The following is a 20248-nucleotide window of genomic DNA, read 5'->3' as shown; positions in this document are numbered from 1 at the left end:
TCATAGAGTAAGATGAGTGGGGAAAAGGGTCATGTTCCAGGACATAGGGCTTGATCATCCAAGGCTACTGTTTGACTTGAAAGCCTCTTGCTCCTGCTCTGGACAGCTGCAGATGCTGGAAGAGCAGTGATGGTGGAAAGACTGTGAGCTGGTTGGCAGAGTGAGGAGGGCGGAGGTGGTGTCATAGTTGGAAGGGCTGAAGGATCCTTGTTGGCTGAGGACTCCCTTCTATGCCCTGACTTCATGGTGGTGTTTCTAATGTTTGTAGAGAAGGAACGTATGAAGAGTTTTTCTCTTAAGGGGAAAAGCCAAGCTGCTCACCAAGTCAGGCATAGAGGGATGGGTGGGGAGGAACATTTATAGAGTTGGAATCCCAATTAAAAAAGGTGGAGGGCTTCCCTGGTGGCACAGTGGTTGAGAGTCCGCCTGCCGATGCAGGGGACGCGGGTTTGTGCCCCGGTCCGGGAAGATCCCACATGCCGTGGAGCGACTGGGCCCGTGAGCCATGGCCACTGAGCCTGCGCGTCCGGAGCCTGTGCTCCGCAACGCGAGAGGCCACAGCAGTGAGAGGCCCGCGTACCGCAAAAAAAAAAAAAAAAAAAAAAAAAATTATGTTCTGCCAATAAGAGCTAAAGCATTAAGTGAAAAAAGAGCATGATTTTCAGGGTGAGGGAGGTGTTACAGAATCTACTTAAAAAATGATACTGTTGACTGTTGGAGGCCTTTGTTTTCATAAGTTAAGCAAAGTGGAAGTGGTTTATTTGTACCCAAGAGAAAAATCATGTGACCTTCTGAGTGAAAAGGAACCTACAAGACATTAGTCATCTAGTTGCTATTATATAAATCACGCAAAATGCTGCCTGAATATCGTTAAAAGGTTCTTTTTTTTTTTTTTTTCTCCAAAGCGTATCAGACCTCTTTTAGGTTGGTTTTGTTTTACGTGCTTACCTAATTTTTGTTGTTTGGGTGTCTGCCTACACAGAATGGTGGAGACAGTTGGGGACTTGCCTGACACGAAGCCACCAGCTATTGGAAAGAGTCTTTTGAACGAAGGCATCATAGGCCCCATGAGGGGAAGAGGAAGCCGCAAAGAACATCAGAATGTGAAAATGTAGGTCACAGCTGCTAGCCAGGGCATAGAGAACACACTTTCATGTCACTGAAAGCTTCGGAAGGAGGCAGGAAGGATATACGCCAGGATACACATCATTCTCAACTACAAAGGGTAGACGTGTGTGTGTGTTAGATTCTCTCTCCCAGCAGGGTTAGCTCTTCTGTGCAGTCATACTTGGAGGACAGAGAGGGTGGGCTAGCTGGGGGAGGTGGGGTGGGCAGCAGGCTTCCTGTGAAGAGCTACTGTATAGATTTTTCAGTTTTTACAGTAACTTTTAAGGCTCTTTGTATAAAAACAAAGCAAAAACAAAACTGTAATATGCAAAGCATCAAACCTTTAGCAAGTCTCTTGCCAAAGCAAGCTTGTTTCAGCATAAAGTGGAATGGCAAAGTTTAAAGGAAAGGTGGGTGGCAACCTGGTGAAAAAAACCCAGAAATAGCCACTCAATAAAAAGCATGTCTTCTTCTTAAATTCTCTTCTTTATTTAATTCTGTGCTTCCAACTTATATGGTTTTAGGCGTCTAAAGTTTGTTCCAAGAGGAGCTATACCTACGGGCACTGGGCATTTTGCAAAGCAGGGAGATTTTTCATACATATCACACTCTGTCCAAATCCCACTTTTGCTCTTTGTGTGCTTCTTGCTTGAAGCTAACACAGCGCCAGGCTGCCTTTGCTGATGCTCCCTCCCTCCCAGGCTCTGTGGTTCCTGCCCTCCTTGGCCAGCATCTCCTCTCATCTGGGTTTTTGATGCTTCCCAGAGCTCCTCCCTGGTAAATCATCTGAGCCTGCTCTTCCAGATGGCTTATGCCCTTATTCATGGGAGAAATCAGAAATAGAAAGGAAATATTTGTATCCATGCCAGTCCAAAACAGTAAATTCATCTGATGGTACTAACCTTTCGTTTATTTATTTTGCAAGTTCTACCTGCTTTAGGCCCATCTGATCAAATTGAAAAACCGAAGGTTGGCAGGCTATGGTATGAATGTCAGATCCAGCCCACTGCCTACTGTACAGCTTGGGAGCTAAGAATTATTTTCAAATGGTTGAAAAAAAATCAAAAGAAGAATAATACTTCGAGGCACATGAAAGTTATATGACATTCAAATTTTAGTGTACCCCCCCCCCAAAAAAAGGTTTTATTGGAACTCAGTTGCTCTAATATTTTTATGTATTGTCTAAAGCTGCTTTTGCACTATTTTGGCAAACTTGGCCTGCAAAGCCTGAAACATTTGCTGTCTGGGCCTTTACAGAAGGAGTTTGCCAACTCCTGTTTTAAGCCAATCTTTACATTTACATATTAAGTTGCCTACCAGAAAACAAGATTCTCATCATTATTATGACCTTGGTGGTTAACACAGTGACTGACATGTAGTAGTTACTCTATGGATATTTGTTACAAAGATTTACAATAATACAGTTTACTTACAACTTTCAGAAACATACCTATTATATGGCATTTGTTTTGGGAAGCCTTGCCAATAGGCAAGAGGTGCCTATCTTTTCTCTCTAGCTTTCCTCTTCCTTACTTTTTTTTTTTTTTTTTTTTTTTTGCAGTACACGGGCCTCTCACTGTTGTGGCCTCTCCCGTTGCGGAGCACAGGCTCCGGACGCGCAGGCTCAGCGTCCACGGCTCACGGGCCCAGCCGCTCCGCAGCATGTGGGATCCTCCCGGACCGGGGCACGAACCCGTGTCCCCTGCATCGGCAGGTGGACTCTCAACCGCTGCGCCACCAGGGAAGCCCTTCCTTACATATTTTGAAGCATAAACACTTAGTTGTAATCTACTTTTTAACTGGTGGCTAAAATTTAGAATATATCAAGTTTTCCATAATTGGAGATTTTGTTTTTAAAATTATGAACTCTTCCCAGAGGCTGTGTATGTGTTTCCTACTGCTGAATGCAAACTACCCTAAAACCTGGTGATTTAAAATAACAACCATTTTGTTATATTGCACTGTTTTGGTGGCTAGGAATTCAGGCAGGGCTTAGCTGGGTGATTCCTCTGCTCCACACAGCATCCACTGGAATTAGTGGTATTCAGCTGGTGTCCAGGCTGCTCTATTGGGTCACATGCCTGCTACCTTGGAGGGGATGGCTGGAAGGTAAGGTTCAGCTGGGCCGCCGTCCTTCTGCATGTAGTCTCAGGATCTCTCCAGCAGGGTAGTCAGACTGCTAACATGCAGCTTAGCACTTGGAGAGACTAAGGTGGAAACTGCCCATTATCTGAGAGTTAAGGTCCAGAGCTGGCAGAGTGTCATTCCTGCCACACTGTCTTCATCTGATAGTGATTACCAGCCAACCCAGATTCAAGAGGAAGGAGATGAGACCCCACCTCTCAAAGAGAAGAATGTTAAAGAATTTCTGGCCATCTTTAATCTGCTATGGGCTGCTTCTAGTTTGATTTTTAACTTTACTAATTCCAACTAACTACAATAGCTTCCTCCTAGTGTTCCTAACACATGATCTTTTTTCAGCTGTTTTTCATGGTCTCATCTCTGAGCTCTGGAATTGTCAGGTGTCTAGAAAAGGAGAAGACCCACTCAGACCAGGCAGAGCTATGAGGGATTGGCTGAAGTACACTGAGTACCTCCTTCAGAAAGTGATTCAGCCCCAAAGCAGCCTGTCTGCCTCCTACAATACCTCAGATAGGAGCTAGGAGATCTGTAGGCTCACTCTGACCCCAGCTGTCAGGGAGGGAAGTCCTAAAGTACATTCCCATAATACTTAATGACATCTTACGTCATACAGTTTGGAAGATACTCCAGTCTCTTTTCTTCATTCATTGGAAAGAAAAATCAGCGCTGCACCGCACTGGATAGAGACGGGTAGCTAAAGAATACACAAGCCAAGATAATGTCAGTTCAGGGCCTGGTTTTCCTCCTGTCTGCCATATTCTATTCGTGGGAATATTGCTGGCATGCTGTTCTGATTTGCTCTAAAGAAATAAGGTCAAGTTTTCTGAAGATGCCTTTGTTTAGGCTAATTTTCTGACCTGGAGATTAGAAATCAGAGAGCTGTAACCATCCAAAAGGCTGCCTTCTACATGTGACTGTGTAGGAGAGAGAACAATCTTAGTATTTTTTCCAATGGAAATAACTTTTGGACGATTTTCTTGGCTTGTGTTACAGAGTTTTGGAGAGAAAATGCAGTTGTTTACAATACACAAAACATGTGTGGTAAACATACAGGATGTAAATGTTATTTAAATACACCAAAACTTTATGGAGATGGAAGGCCTGTCAAAGAGTTGTATTTCCCCATTTACTAGGACAATGCATCTGCTGTATTTTGTTGAGTTATGAGGTCAGCAAGGTGATAGCCCTACAGGGGATCACCAGCTGAAGGACAATTCCAGGCCCTTCTGCTGCCCTGGGTCTGGTTTGGTAACTGTATTTCCTTTTCTTGCCACCCTAGACCACATCCTGCCAGAGCAGTTGCTTTCTCTGTGTGCCCTTTGGGGGTATTTGTTTTCTCTTTCGATGGCTAGGGGCTGGGAGCCTCTCTGCACATTTCCTCTGGTGGTCAGGACTGTTAGCATCCAGAAGGTTCCGTGGCCCACGTGGGGCAGCCTGAGCGTGTGGCCTGTGGTGGGAGCATGGGGGAAGGCACCAGCACTTCCTTGTTCTTTAAAAAGCCACATAGGGTTGTAGGCTTGGTAGTAAATTTTCTGTGGGCAATGAGAAACTCTTGACGTTTTCACACAAAGAAAGGACCTGATGTAGTGGTAAAACTAGGATCTCATACACATCTTTTCCTTTTCTCTATGGTGCAGGGATACAGGGTGGGGGGAAGTCTTCATGATGAAGCAACAACTCAGAACTGAGGAAACTGATCTTTGGTTCCTGTCTATATTGTTGTTGGGGTGTGTGTGCGTGTGTGTGTGTGTGTGTGTGTGTGTGTGTGTGTTTGGAGAACTTTGAACATTCATTTGAGCCTGTACTTTTTGTAGCTTGTCTGGGATCAAACAAATTCATATCCTTGTGAAGAGTCCTTCCATTGTCTGAAAATGAAGTCTGTTCCATGATTATCAGATGTTATAAACGGAGATAGTACAAACCTTGGAAAAATGCTTTATAGTATAGTGGAGATCGAAACTACTGGACACTCTTCTTCAGAGACCCGAAAAACATCTGTGGTAGGACCTTGACTGGAGAGGAGTTTTGTTGTTTGTCGTGAAGCAGCTTTTTTCCCCCTTATTTCTTCATGGCAGAATTGATAATTATAGGGAAATTTCTTGATATTTGTTCTTTACAGTCCTTAAGTTCCTTTTCCTTCAAAAATAATACGGTTTCTGCCACTAGTGGATTCTCCTCACTCACTGTTGAATTATTTGTAATAAGTATCACTGTTCTTCAGTGTGGAGACTGGAAATCCCCTCTGACATGCTTTCTTGCCAACCTCTTCTCTGGTTGCCTGCCCACAGTATTTTTTCCTCATCTGGCCAGCCATCTCTGACTTATTTTAGCACATGCAGCATTTCAGAATTTGACACAGTAGCACGCTGCATAGCTTTGAAAAGAAGCTTTCCAGTGGAACGGTGGCCACGAGTCGCCTCAAAGACTAAAATTAAAGTTCTTTGGTTGTGGGAGGAAGGCTCTGGAGAGCTCGAATTCATGCTCTGGGGTGTCAGTGGTTTGGAGACTAATCAGAAGCATGTTAGCATCACAAGGGAGTTTTATTGAAACTTCTGGTTCTTCAAGATTCATTGACAAGGTGGTTTTAAGAGCTCAGCCCTCAAAGGTGTCTGTAAAACTTTTCAGATATAGCCCTACCCTCTCCACTGTTCAAAAATATTTTGGGGATTTTAGTATGTATGTGTTTATTCTAATTCTTAATTGGAAAATGCATCTGAACCTGCGTTCTTATTTTGTGGTTAAGAGGAGGAAGGAAACCAATTAATAGTTATCGAGCACATGCTAGATGACAGGCAAGAATTAGGTGCTTTATTCTGGCTGTACTGGTGCCAAGGAGAGAAGAACCCAGGATGTCACTGAGATTGTTGAAACCCCGTGGAGAATGAGGCTGGCTGAGCAATTAACAGCAAGCTTGGGTCAAGGCATAGAAGAGACATGACCACTTGCAGCCTGCTCACTAAAAACACCCCCTGCCCTACCACCTAAATCAGTGATCTTCCCTTGTTTCTGTTGGTCACTTTGCCTCTTGGTGTCTCCTCTGCTCTTTCCTGGGCCAGATTTCCTTTGTTTATGAATATCTCACTCCCTGCTTTTTCCAGGATCCTGACTTCAGTACCTGTCTTTCTCCAGGTAGTCTGATTGTATCTCTGATTGTTCATTTTCTTTGGAATTTATACTTGCAAGGTCTTAACTTTGAGTTAGGTTGAGTGTTAAGGGGCAAATATTGCCCTTGATTGTCTTTTGGCTTCTTTTGGTCTCCACTTCCCACTGTCCCAAACCACCACCTCTGTACTAAACTTGGACCCCAAGTCCCACAAGAGTTTTGCTGTCTGCTGGTGGCCAAGAATATAAGCTTTATTTTAAATTTAAAGAAAACATTGAAAATAAACTTTTGCTTTTTTATAAATTATATCAAACACTGAAAACATTTGGGAACATTAAACATTACTTTCATACAATACATCCTCGTGTTGGCCAATATGAAGTTTACTTAAATTCAGTATTTTATATATGCTTCATCATTAATTCTTCCTAAAATTCAATGATTATAATGATTCAACTTTATAAGGTTAAACAAGTCTTCTACGTTATACCCCAGTTATTTTCAAATTTTTCAGATAACGTTTCCAGCAAGGAAATTATAAAAATGTATATGAGTTATACTGAAGGCTTGATTAAAAGGCTGTCTGTGTACAGATACAAGGCAGCTTTTTTGCGGTATGCGGGCCTCCCACTGTTGTGGCCTCTCCCGTTGCGGAGCACAGGCTCCAGATGCACAGGCTCAGCGGCCATGGCTCACGGGCCCAGCCGCTCCGTGGCACGTGGGATCCTCCCGGACCGGGGCACGAACCCGCGTCCCTTGCATCGGCAGGCGGACTCCCATCCACTGCGCCACCCGGGAAGCCCACAAGGCAGCTTTGTTGTCTGCTGATAAGGCCTAAGGTGATAGATGTGACAAGGGTGTTTGTGTTCTAATCAGTGAATTCTGACTACCCAAAGCATGAGGTTCAAAAGTTGACCCTTTGTCAGTGTACTGTCCTGTCATATTTTAGGATTGCATTTCCTTGAATCACAGAAAGGTGAAAAAGAGAAAGTTTTTCTTATCGCAGTGCTGTCCCTGGTCTGACCGGTAGCCACATGGAATAACTCGTGATAAAATGCATTTGGTAACATTATAAAATGAAGGAGTTAACTCAGAATAAACTTGATCTAAGAATGTAAACATAGTTTAGCTTGCTGAAGTCCAGCCTACTAGGTTCTTTTTGGGGTCTGACATCAGTGACAGCTTTTTGGCCTTTAGAACTTGATGTCTAGTTCTGAGAAGGACAAATGTTCGGAACAGCTACTGTTCTTTTTCAAGTCCAGGTGTGAAGACAGAATTAAATACATTTCCTTGCCATTGTACCATGCTTAACCTTTAAATTCCATATTATTAAAAAAATAAATTATGCTTTATACTCTACCCACCTCCAAAAAGAATTTGAAGCAGAATACCAAAGTATTTTCCATGCAAAGTCTCATGTTGACCTTGGTGTCCTGAGGTCTTCCTTGTAGAGAAAGGCAGATTATACCCCAGACAATATCTTTTTCTAAAACCATCTTACATAAGGAAAAGCTTGACACTTTCTTCTTCCATGGGATTATGCCAAACCGTGTCAACTCTATCCAAGTAGGAAAGCCAGATTTCCTCACTTTACACTGCCTCATTAACTGTATGTGTATGTACGTGTGTTTCCAGTCTTCACAAATGTGAACTTCTCTATTTTGCTTTCTCTCCAGCACCACAGAACCATGTAGATCAGTGGTTTCTGGTCCTCATTCTTTCTAGTTCTGCTTCTGAACAGATGGAATGGTTATCTGATGGAATGGGTATCAGTGTTAGTGTCCATATCCTTCTGTGGTGTCATATGTTTTATAGTTGGGCATAGTTTATTAAATTCATTACTTTTTGTTGGCTACTTTCAAAATGATAATTTTAAGTCGTGAAAGCCCCAAATGTCTAGACTTTGATTGACAGGCACTTTGATGGCTTCAGGCATGCTGAGTAGCTTACCCCCAGTGTCAAGCCAGCAGCTGTTTTCCCCAGATACCACCCACTCCACGGCCTCTGAAACACTGGGCTCTTACTATTAACCTTCCTTTAGGGAAGTAGAACACTTGGGTCAAAAATCCAAGCTAAGATTGTCACTTTGACAATTTTGTGCATACCCAGACATGCCAACTTCTATTCTCATTGCACCAGTCTACCACATGGCAGCTCAAACTCCTTGCTTTGCATAAATCCCAGTTTGGAGCATTTAAAGTACCTTGTGAACTTAGCAATACATTTTCTTCTCATAATTACATGCTTTCTCCTTTGCCTACAAAATGCCTAATTTCCCTGTGGCTATTCACACTTGTCTTACTTTGGTAAAAATGTTAAACCACGGCTTCCCTTTAAATACCTGAAGATCAAAACCACCTCTAATCTTCGTTTAGCTAAAGCCTCCCATTCTTTTTTCCTTTTCTTTACATCTTCTACTTTAAGTCTTATATCTTAACCTTTTCTTCACTACTCACTTTGAAGGTCTCCACATGTACCTTCCGGAAGAAATGCAGGCAGAATTTCAAATTCCTACCACCTTGCCAAAGCAGTGGCAAGATTAAACATGTAAGTTGCTTTTCTCTGGCCCTGTCGTTCACTGACCCATAGAAGAGTCCTTCTGTGTCTAGTATTCCTCTGACCTTTAACTCTAGAACAAAGTCGCCTTTGGGTTTCATCAGTTTCCTGAATGTTGTAGAATGCGACTTCAGCTTCAGGGTCTTTGTCACCTCTGGGGAAGTAAATCGAATAAAGCATTTCACATCAGGAGTCTACTAAAATTGTCAGCTCTGTAAATGCAAATTTATCTCTTCTGTTCTGTAATGTGATTGCTTGTAACAAACAAGACAAAAGCATGACAAAAAGAAGAACAACTCCATTGCCTTATTATAATAGAGCACTTGTGTGGGATCTGCTCTGGTTTCTGCACAGGCAGCACTGTATTTGGAAGCCAATATCTCTTACTAGTTTTTCACTATTAAATGTAATTAATTTTAATCTCAAGAATAAAAAAATTAAAGCTCTTATGTGTACAGTGCGTGTATATTATTATTTATAGTATATACATATGAATTATGCATATATATATATATAATTTTGGGCCCCAGAACATCATTTAAGAAAACTGATTCTGCCCATGAAGTTATCATTATCATCCTTATTAAATTTTGTGAAACATCTCCATATGCATAGTGACAGGTATTTAGGCATGATGGAAAACGAAAAGAAATATATAAATATGATTTGTGCAGACAGATGCATTATTTAGAAAGAGGTGAATAGCTGTCCACATAGGACACAGCAAGTACCAAATGTCTGGAAGAGACTGTAAGTGCTACTGGCATTCATGTCACACATATGGAGAGGCCCATGCCCTGCGGGGCACTTGCAAAGAAGCTAGGATCAACTTCTCTGAAATGGAATGACTGAAGGGTGGATAATGGTGGTGACGGAGTCTTAAAGCACTGAGGTCTAAGCCAGGCACATGGATGGCAAGATGACTGCCTGAGATGTTCTCTTCTTTCCAGAGAAGCAAGAAGAGAAGATGGATGATAGCCTAGGAAGAGGACTTCTGGCCTTGGCTGCGAGCTGGGTGACCTCAGGTAAGTCACTTAACATCTTGGAATCTCAGTTGCTGTATTTGTAAGATAAGGGCTGGTTTATTCTTTGAAACCAAGGGACAAGTTTTGAAATGAAAGGTTAGCAAGAAATGTCTAAGCAATTAGTTTATGCGACAGAATTATACAGATTGCTTCCTGCTCGGTAATAAAACCATCAAAAGTTACTAAGATACTGTCTATAATCATGATTGGAGGATAAGCTTGGTAAAAAGCCATAACGTGTGCTGAGAATGTGAGATGGAATGCGTAAAACCAGGTAGGATTAATAATGACAGGTCTTAGGTAGTTGGGGAAATGTTTGGGAGCTTAATCAGTGAAGTGACAGAATCTACAGTTTAAATTTATGATTTACTTATCTTCTGAGTGTGCAAAGTTCATGTTCTTATTATGATACAGTGAGGCCCCCCGACTGTAGCTTTTAGGCTAAGCATATCATGGGTTTTGAATTACGCAAGAGATTTGAGTATGTTGGGTTTCGGTAATGACTGTTCCCAGAGCTCCATTAAACATCCCTGATTTCCCTAGTAGTCAGCTAGAATATAATTCAAAATAGGCTGCAGTGAGTGAGGCTTGAAGAAAATAGAAATGGACTGCTGTGGTCACAGCAGAAGTGAAAGGAGGCAGTGCACACCCAGGCTTACAGGTTTCAGCCTTACAGGGAATTAGGAGTGATCTGAAAGTACACCTGGGAGGAAATGAGTATGGGAGAAGAGCCTTGGAAGATGAACAAGTATGAATCATGACCATCAATCAACTCATTGGGAACCTAAAACATGTGATATATAAAACTCAGGGATCTCAGTTCTCCTTTAAAGGTAAAGGGAAGTGTAGCAAGGATCATGGCACTGGGAACACTATGACTACGTTGTCAGTTCTCACTTTCAGTTCACGTGAAAGAGTTTGCCCTGCTCCCCACCTCTGTCCCCACCCCGATACACACATATTCTAGATAAATTCAGTGAAATTTTTTTATTGTTTTCTATTACGGGGGCAGTTGTCTGAGGCTGAGAAAATAAACTACCCTTAACCTGTCTTTAAATGCTCAAAAAGGGAGGCAAATATGAAGTTAGTTCTAAACTCCCCACTAAAGAGGGAATCCCAGTGAAAACAACATTGAGCTCATTCTTTTGCCCATCAAATTGGGAAAAAATAATCATGTATCAGATAGTGTTGATGCCCTGCCCATGTCCCCTTGGCTGACCCCAGAGTTTGCCTGCAGACACTTTATAGACATGCCAACATCTTCCTGTGTCTTTCTTTCAGGGGGCATTCTCTGGGCACAGGAGCATGTCCTGCCCCTGCACAGGTCAGATCGGGAGTAACTGAAAAATAATGCCTTGGAGTGATCCTCAGCCATTGAGGGTTGGTGGATAAATACTCTACTTCCTTGCCTTTCATTGAGATAATTCTAAGTTGTGTTCCATGCAGCCTCTCAGAAGGCCTCCAGAAGGATTGAGACCCAGCTGTTCGTAGAGTAGGGTGATCAACTGGTCCCAGATTTCTTGGAACTGTCCCAGTTTTAGCAGAGAAAGTCCTGTGTCCTGGGAAGCCCCTCAATCCTGGTAAACTGGGATAGTTGACCATTCTACCATAGAGGTAACTGGCTAGTCAGTGTACTCTTTATTGGTTTTTCTCCCTTCCCTGTCTCACTTCCCCATTTTCTCACAGTGATTTCTGGGATCATCTCCTAAATAAACTACTGCATACTTGGAATTATGTATTTTTTTCAATACCTTTCATCTGCAGTAGATTCTAAGTTGTTAGGGTAGGAGCCCTGTTTTACACAATACTGTCTGTCCACAGCATCTAACACAGTGTGTGAAGCATAGTTCATAGTCAGTAAACATTAGCCAAATGAATGGACCCTGTATCATTAACCAAGCAGTTTTAATAGACATTATTTGCTGCTGCTTGTCAATATCAGCCTATATATTCCTCTTAAGTTTCCATAGATATCTGCCAGTCACATTGATCAAGTTGTAGGTCAATAGGAGTAGTTTTACAAAAATGATGTATTATTGAAATCTTTTACATCTTTTGATCATCTTACTATTATTCATCCCAGCAGAGGAGTTTTTAAAAATAGAAACGGAATAATGACAAAAATCAGTACCTGAGTAGCGTTAGCTAGATTAAGTGCTTTGGTGCACATCTTTTCTGTTAATCCTCAGAGCGACCTTGTCATTTTATATATTTATTCCTAGTTTACAGAAAGTCAAGGCTTAGTATTCTTTGCTCATAATCACACAGCCAAGCAGGGGCCATGTTTCTCACCACCACCCCATGCCTTTCTCATTGCATTATGGGATTCACTGTAACTAGCTAGTAGGTTCTCTCTGCAACTCACCTGCACTCATAGAATTCTATGGAAAGCAAATTCTGGAGACAAAAACACATGGGCCATCATGGGTTGGCTTTTGGGGGTAGTCTTTCACAGCATTTTTTTTTTCAAATCTCTTAAATCCTCCTGACAATAGCATCGTTTGCTGTAGTTTTCTCCTAAGTGAATGCTGTACTTCCTCTTAAACACTTGAGAGATTGCAGATCTTTGTCATTTGGTATCATTTAATTTCCTGAATAAAGAAACAAGAAGATGCAGGAGGTTTAAGTATACATTTATAGTTGGTTTTAATTTCCTGTTTACCCTTGTAATGGTGGTTTTCCTTATTTTGCTTCTGAAAAATATGAGTGTTTGAAATATATTTTGTTTGTGTGGATTTTCTCATCTTAAAAGAGCGAGCAACTGTATACAAGACAATAGTGTCAACAGATAATTTCCCTTATTAATTACTTTTTAGATTACTTATATGCTTAAATTTGGTTACAACACATTTTTACACTGATATATGTGAGACAGAAGGAGAATGTACAGCTAAAATCCCCTGAGTTTTTTTGCTGCCAATGTTGATTGTGAAGTTTAAGAAAAATTAAAATGGTGAAGAATGTTTCAGATGTTAATTTCCAAATGCATTACCTTTATTTTCTTTTTCAATTTTAAAGATAATATGCACTTATAAAAAAAAAATAGAGAGGCATTCCCCTTTATAACCCCTTCTGTACCATCTCTAACACTTCTACCCCTAAGCCATCTGCCTCCCCAGTGGTAACCGTGCTAATAGTTTGGTGTGTGTGTGTGTGTGTGTGTGTGTGTGTGTGTGTGTGTGTGTGTGTGTATTTCCAGAAAGAGAGAGGAAAATAACAGATATAGAACACAATACCCATGCTTTTTTAATTTAATTTTTTTTGCTTATTGGTATATCATAAACATCTTTCCTTACCAGTAAATATAGATCAAACTCATGCTTTTTAAATAGCTTCACAGTGTTTCATAGAATGCTTATACTGTAATTTACTTAATCATTCTCCTATTAACAGATATTTTGACAGATATATTGACAGATATGTCCAACATTTCTCTATTATATAGCATTCTACAGAGAGCATCCTCATATTTCTTTCTTTGTGCTCCTATGTGGATTACTATAAGAGAGAGTCTTAGAAGGATGCCTTGTTCACAGGGTATGCATTTTAAAAATATTGATAGTCTATTTAATTACCCTAAAAAGGTCTTTAAGAATGTGCGTTCTTACCACACAGTATATGAGTCTGATCATTTCCTTACACTCTCAAAAGCATGAATATTATGAACTGGCTTTTCTTGGTTTCCTGTGAAAGCAGGTCCCGAGGCAAGTATGTGCAGATGAAAAAACAGCTAAAACATTGAAAAAAAACAATTCATAATTCTAAGTAGAATGCTGAGAGTTGAAATCAGACAGTTTTTTTCCTACTAAAAGCCCTTTGACTACATCTTTAAAACATGGAATTTATTCAAGCCATAAAATTAAAGAAGATTTCTTCCAACTCTTTAGTTCTATGAGTGATTACTTTCAACTTTGTGTTATCAGGGAAGTTTTAAAAGAGGGGGACTTCTGAGTTGATCTTTGAAGAATGATTGAGATTTCTCTAGGAGGGAAGAGAGACGTGGCTTTTCCAGGCTGTGAGAAGTATGCAGTTTTTCTGGAAAGTAGACGCGGGTGAAAGGATAAAAGGCGTGTTGAAACTGGAAGTTCACAATCAGATGTTATCAGTAGCCAAACTCTCTGTTCCAGTCTCAACCTTCACCCTCTCTTATCCCAGCACTAAATAAAGTTGGAGATACTGGAAGAACTGATTCTGCTTATTCTTAGGTGGTCTCTTACAAACTACTGTGAGTGAAGAATAACTGATACATCCTCCTAACCCCCAAATTCTGACCTCAAATCTGTTGCAATGATTGAAATTTCCATCATTAGGATTATGGTTTCAATTTAAGACATAGAAGTCACTCTTTTAAAGATATTCATAAAATTGATGAAGATGATTGGGTCGGTGACAAAGAGGATAACACTTTACGATGAATTCACTTATTGGAGTTAAGTTAGAAGATTTTAGGGATTTCTTAGATATGAAAGAGAAAAAGTGACAGTGGGCTGAAGCAGTGGTCCCTGGCCTGGAATTCCTGAACTCATTGGAGTCTAAGAATTTCAGGATCCGTTGGAATAATGATGATGATAATAATAACAATAGTAATATCAATGATTTCAATAGTGCAACAGCAACAATAGAAATGACAAAAGATTATAATTTGTTGAGTGTATGTTGGGCCTCTGTTTTACATACTTCAATTCCCCCTCATGACACCCTGTGGGGTTTTACATACTTTAATTCCCCCTCATGACACCCTGTGGGGTTGACTATATTTTTCTAACCTTACAGATGAGGGAACTGAGACTTGCAGAGGTTAAGCAATTTGTTGAAGACCACAAAAGCTAGTAAACCAGACTCTGAACTTCTGTTAGTGTGACTCGAAAACCCATGACTTGAGGACACCAGGTTACCAAGGTGGCAACCAAAGCAAACACTGCTTACATCACATATTTATGTACATTCAGACCTGGGTACAGAAGAGGCTCAGCCTGAGCAGAGGGCAGGTAATGACATAGCCATGACTCTGGTCCCTTTCTGTGGCCACTGTTGGTTGTCAGTGAGTTATGGGTACCTGGGAACACGCTGGCTCTATACCAGTTTTCTTTCTCTTTGGAATTCCTATGGTGGGTTGTGATCTGCAATGATTTTCCTGGTCTTGTGTGCTGACCAGGAAAATGACTGCTGAAAGCTTACCTATCCTTGCTAGTGTATTGCCATGACTGCTGCTGAAAGCTTACCTATCCTTGCTAGTGTATTGCCATGTCTAAACAACAGGACAGAAGAAGAGACTCTGAAATGCTGCTAATTAGGGCATTTCAGAAACAGGTATATTTCAGTCTATATTGCACTAAATGTTGCAATTCGAAGTTGTTCAGTGTGTGGAAATAGAGAATTGTTCCTTTATTATCTATAATCTATGTATACAGTACTTGAAAAAAATGAAATCCTGTCTCTGTTTTTCTAAATAAGTCACATTCTTGGCTCTTACCTGCAGACCCTATTTCCAACCCTTTAATTATATATCTATCATATTCCTAGAATGCTTGTTTTAAATGCAAATTCTTGGGTCTTCTCAAGCATCCTCAAGGATCAATAAAACTAAAAGCTGGTTCTTTGAGAAAATAAACAAAACTGATAAACCACTAGTTAGATTCATCAAGAAAAAAAAGTGATAAGACTCAAATCAACAGAATTATAAATGAAAAAGGGGAAGTAACAACTGACCCTGCAGAAATACAAAGAATCATGAGGGATTACTACAAGCAACTGTATGACAATAAAATGGACAGCCTGGAAGAAATGAACAAATTTTTAGAAAAGCACAACCTTCTGAGACTGACCCAGGAAGAAATAGAAAATATGAACAGACCAATCACAAGCACTGAAATTGAAACTGTGATTAAAAATCTTCCAGCAGACAAAAGCCCGGGACCAGATGGCATCACAGGCGAATTCTGTCAAACATTTAGAGAAGAGCTAACACCTATCCTTCTCAAACTCTTCCAAAATATAGCAGAGGGAGGAACACTCCCAAACTCATTCTACGAGGCCACCATCACCCTGACACCAAAACCAGAGAAAGATGTCACAGAAAAAGAAAACTACAGGGCTTCCCTGGTGGCGCAGTGGTTGAGAGTCCGCCTGCCGATGCAGGGGACACGGGTTTGTGCCCCGGTCCGGGAAGATCCCACATGCCGCGGAGTGGCTGGGCCCGTGAGTCATGGCCGCTGAGCCTGCGCGTCCGGAGCCTGTGCTCTGCAACGGGAGAGGCCACAGCAGTGGGAGGCCCGCGTAACGCAAAAAAAAAAAAAAAAGAAAACTACAGACCAGTATCACTGATGAACGTACATGCAAAAATCCTCAACAAAATACTAGCAAACAGAATTCAACAGCACTTTAAAAGGATCATACACCATGATCAAGTGGGGTTTATCTCAGGAATGCAAGGATTCTTCAGTATATGCAAATCAATCAATGTGATACACTATATTAACAAAATGAAGGATAAAACCATATGATAATCTCAGTAGAGGCACAGAAAGCTTTCGACAAAATTCAACACCCATTTATGTTAAAAACTCTTCTGAAACTAGACATGGAGGGAACTTACCTCAACATAATAAAGGCCATATATAACAAACCCACAGCCAACATCATTCTCAATGGTGAAAAACTGAAACCATTTCCTCTAAAATCAGGAACAAGACAAGGATGCCCACTCTCACCACTGTTATCCAACATAGTTTTGGAAGTTGTAGCCACAGCAATCGAGTAATCAGAGAAGAAAAAGAAATAAAAGGAACCCAAATCGGAAAAGAAGAAATCTGTTACTGTGTGCAGATGACATGGTACTATACATAGAGAATCCTAAAGATGCTACCAGAAAACTACTAGAGCTAATCAATGAATTTGGTAAAGTAGCAGGATACAAAATTAATGCACAGAAATCTCTTGCATTCCTATACACTAATGATGAAAAATCTGAAACAGAATTTAAGGAAACACTCCCATTTACCATTGCAACAAAAAGAGTAAAGTACCTGGAATAAACTTACCTAAAGAGACAAAAGACCTGTAGGCAGAAATCTATAAGACACTGATGAAAGAAATTAAAGATGATACAAACAGATGGAGAGATATACCACGTTATTGGATTGGAAGTATCAACATTGTGAAAATGACTATACAACCCAAAGCAATCTACAGATTCAATGCAATCCCTATCAAACTACCACTGGCATTTTTCACAGAACTAGAGCAAAACATTTCACAATTTGTGTGGAAACACAGATGACCCCGAATAGCCAAAGCAATCTTGAGAAAGAAAAACAGAGGTGGAGGAATCAGGCTCCTGGACTTCAGACTATACTACAAAGCTACAGTAATCAAGACAGTATGGTACTGGCACAAAAACAGAAATGTAGATCAATGGAAGAGGATAGAAAGCCCAGAGATAAATGCACGCACATATGGTCACCTTATCTTTGAGAAAGGAGGCAAGAATATACAGTGGAGAAAAGACTGCCTCTTCAATAAGTGGTGCTGGGAAAACTGGACAGCTACGTATAAAAGAATGACATTAGAACACATCCTGACACGATACACAAAGATAAACTCAAAATGGATAAAAAACCTAAATATAAGGGGAGACACTATAAAACACATAGAGGAAAATGTAGGCAGAACATTCTTTGACATAAATCACAGCAAGATCCTTTTCAGACCACCTCTTAGAGAAATGGAAATAAAAACAAAAATAAACAAATGGGACCTAATGAAACTTCAAAGCTTTTGCACAGCAAAGGAAACCATAAACAAGATGAAAATACAACCCTCAGAACGGGAGGAAATATTTGCAAACAAAGCAACTGACAAAGGATTAATCTCCAAAATATAGAAGCAGCTCATGCAGCTCAATATCAAAAACACAAACAACCGAATCCTAAATGGGCTGAAGACCAAAATAGACATTTCTCCAAAGAAGATATACGGATTGGCAACAAACACATGAAAGGGTGCTCACATCACTAATCATTAGAGAAATGCAAATCAAGACTACAATGAGGTATCACCTCACACCTGTCAGAACGGCCATCATCAAAAAATCTACAAACTATAAATGCTGAAGAGGGTGTGGAGAAAAGGGAACTCTCTTGCACTGTTGGTGGGAATGTAAATTAGCACAGCCACTATGGGGAACAGTATGGAGGTTCCTAAAAAAACTAAAAATAGAACTACCATATGACCCAGCAATCCCACTACTGGGCATATACCCTGAGAAAACCATAATTCAAAAAGAGTCATGTAGCACAATGTTCATTGCAGCACTATTTACAATAGCCAGGACGTGGAAGCAACCTAAGTGTCCATCGACAGATGAATGGATAAAGAAGATTGGCACATATATATAATGGAATATTATTCAGCCATAAAAAGAAATGAAATTGAGTTATTTGTAGTGAGGTGGATAGACCTAGAATATGTCTTGCAGAGTAAATTAAGTCAGAAAGAGAAAAATACCATATGCTAACACATATATATGGAATCTAAAAAAAAAAAAGAAAATAATGGTTCCGAAGAACCTTGGGGCAGAACAGGAATAAAGATGCAGACATAGAGAATGGACTTGAGGACACGGGGATTGGGAAGGGTAAGCTGGGACGAACTGAGAGTAGCATTGACATATATAGTCTACCAAATGTAAAATAGCTAGCTAGTGGCGAGCAGCTACATAGCACATGGAGATCAGCTTGGTGCTTTGTGACCACCTAGAGGGGTGGGATAGGGATGGTGGGAGGGAGACGCAACAGGTAAGGGATATGGGGATATATGTATACATATAGCTGATTCACTTTGTTATACAGCAGAAACTATGACAACATTGTAAAGCAATTATACTCCAATAAAAATGTTAAAAAGTTAATTAAATAAATAACCTGGTAAAAGATACCCAGGAGGTCTGGAAAGTTGACTCTGCTTCCAGTTATTGTTTTTTTCCCCACTTAAAAGACTCCTTTTTCTTGGTTTGTTTCTGCTTTGATAGTTACCTTTGGTTTGATAATTTGAAGATCTAATTACTTATTGTACATTGAACATAATTTGTGCATTCTGAGCATGCATGAACTCATTAAAGTGCCTTATAATAATTCTCCTCCATGGATTCAATGATAGTTTGTTGTCCAGGCACCGGTGAGGATAGAAGGAAACCAAGCCAACCAAGGCCAGCAGGGCCCTTGGTTCTAGAAGCCTTCACTGTCCTTGGAACCATTCTCAGAGTCATTTTCCCCACTTCTTGCTTCACTTTGCCCCTGAGCCAGGCTGCACAGGGCAGTGCCCTGAAGATATACACTGTTCATGCCCCTACTGGATGAATTTGGAGGTGAGGGCTAAATTGTGTAATCTGCCTTCCTTGGACATCAAAAGAAGTGCTAGAATGAGAACTGAACTTCTCAGAACCTAACTCATGAGAGACATGGAAGCATAATCCTTCTAGGTGTGAGCATCAGTACAGGTGAAAGGGGGCGTTCGGAAAGATCCCACAAAACCTCTACAGGACCATATAGCACAGATGAACTAAGTAGTGCATACGTAATTATATTTGAATTTGTTTAAACAGGAGCCTAGCAAGAAGGACAATAAAATATTAAAAAGCCATGCTGACTGCACTCTCTTTTCAGGCTAGTGATAGTCATTGGCACCACATTCTTCTTTGCTAAGAATACCATTTGCTAATCTTGGCCAAGATTATTGAACTCCTACCATGTGATAGCCATTTTTAAGCCTCACAACAATCCCTAGTGGTAGTTTCCTCCTATCTTCTCCCTTTTACAGATGAGGAAGTTGAAGCTTAGCAATATTAACTCTTCTTAGATCACACAACCAGCAGGGATGGGCCTGATTCTGAACCAGGCTGTCCAACTTTAGAGTTTATGCTCCTACCCACAGTGTATGTTATCTCCTCAGGAAGGAGAACTGGAGAAACATGCAAGCAGATAAATGTGAATGAATAGGTCTGAATTGTTTTCATAGGATTATTTGAGAAACTGGTTGACTGCCATGATTTTGGAGCTGGTAGATAGAAGTTTAGGGCCCTAAAAGCTAAAGAACCCTCCTTTCCAGAGTCTTTTATTTGCTGCTGGGAAAGTAAGTTGCATTGCCAAATGCTGCCCATTCCTTAACGTTCCAGAGCTCAGTGAATAGGCGACGTTTATTCATTTGATTTCCAGAAGACTAGAATGACCCAAGATGTTTTGTTATTCCATAGTACGTGGTATTTTGCCATTACCCCCTAATCTGTTATGTATTTTGTGTTGGCCCTGTCTGAGTATTA

General features: G+C 40.6%; 1 long non-coding RNA gene across 1 annotated transcript in view; it reads left to right on the top strand.

Annotated features, from left to right (window-relative positions):
• LOC138842603 (uncharacterized) overlaps window positions 1–20248 on the top strand; it is a 496232-nt gene that overhangs the window by 204124 nt on the left and 271860 nt on the right. Inside the window, exon 3 of the long non-coding RNA XR_011377305.1 lies at window positions 9859–9933. This is a non-coding gene — a long non-coding RNA (uncharacterized lncRNA). The remainder of the gene's footprint in view (window positions 1–9858; window positions 9934–20248) is intronic.

Source organism: Globicephala melas, chromosome 3 (assembly GCF_963455315.2).
Source record: "Globicephala melas chromosome 3, mGloMel1.2, whole genome shotgun sequence".
Classification (NCBI taxonomy): domain Eukaryota; kingdom Metazoa; phylum Chordata; class Mammalia; order Artiodactyla; family Delphinidae; genus Globicephala; species Globicephala melas.
Note: the sequence above shows the minus strand (reverse complement) of the source record. Positions and strands in the feature narration are given on the sequence as shown.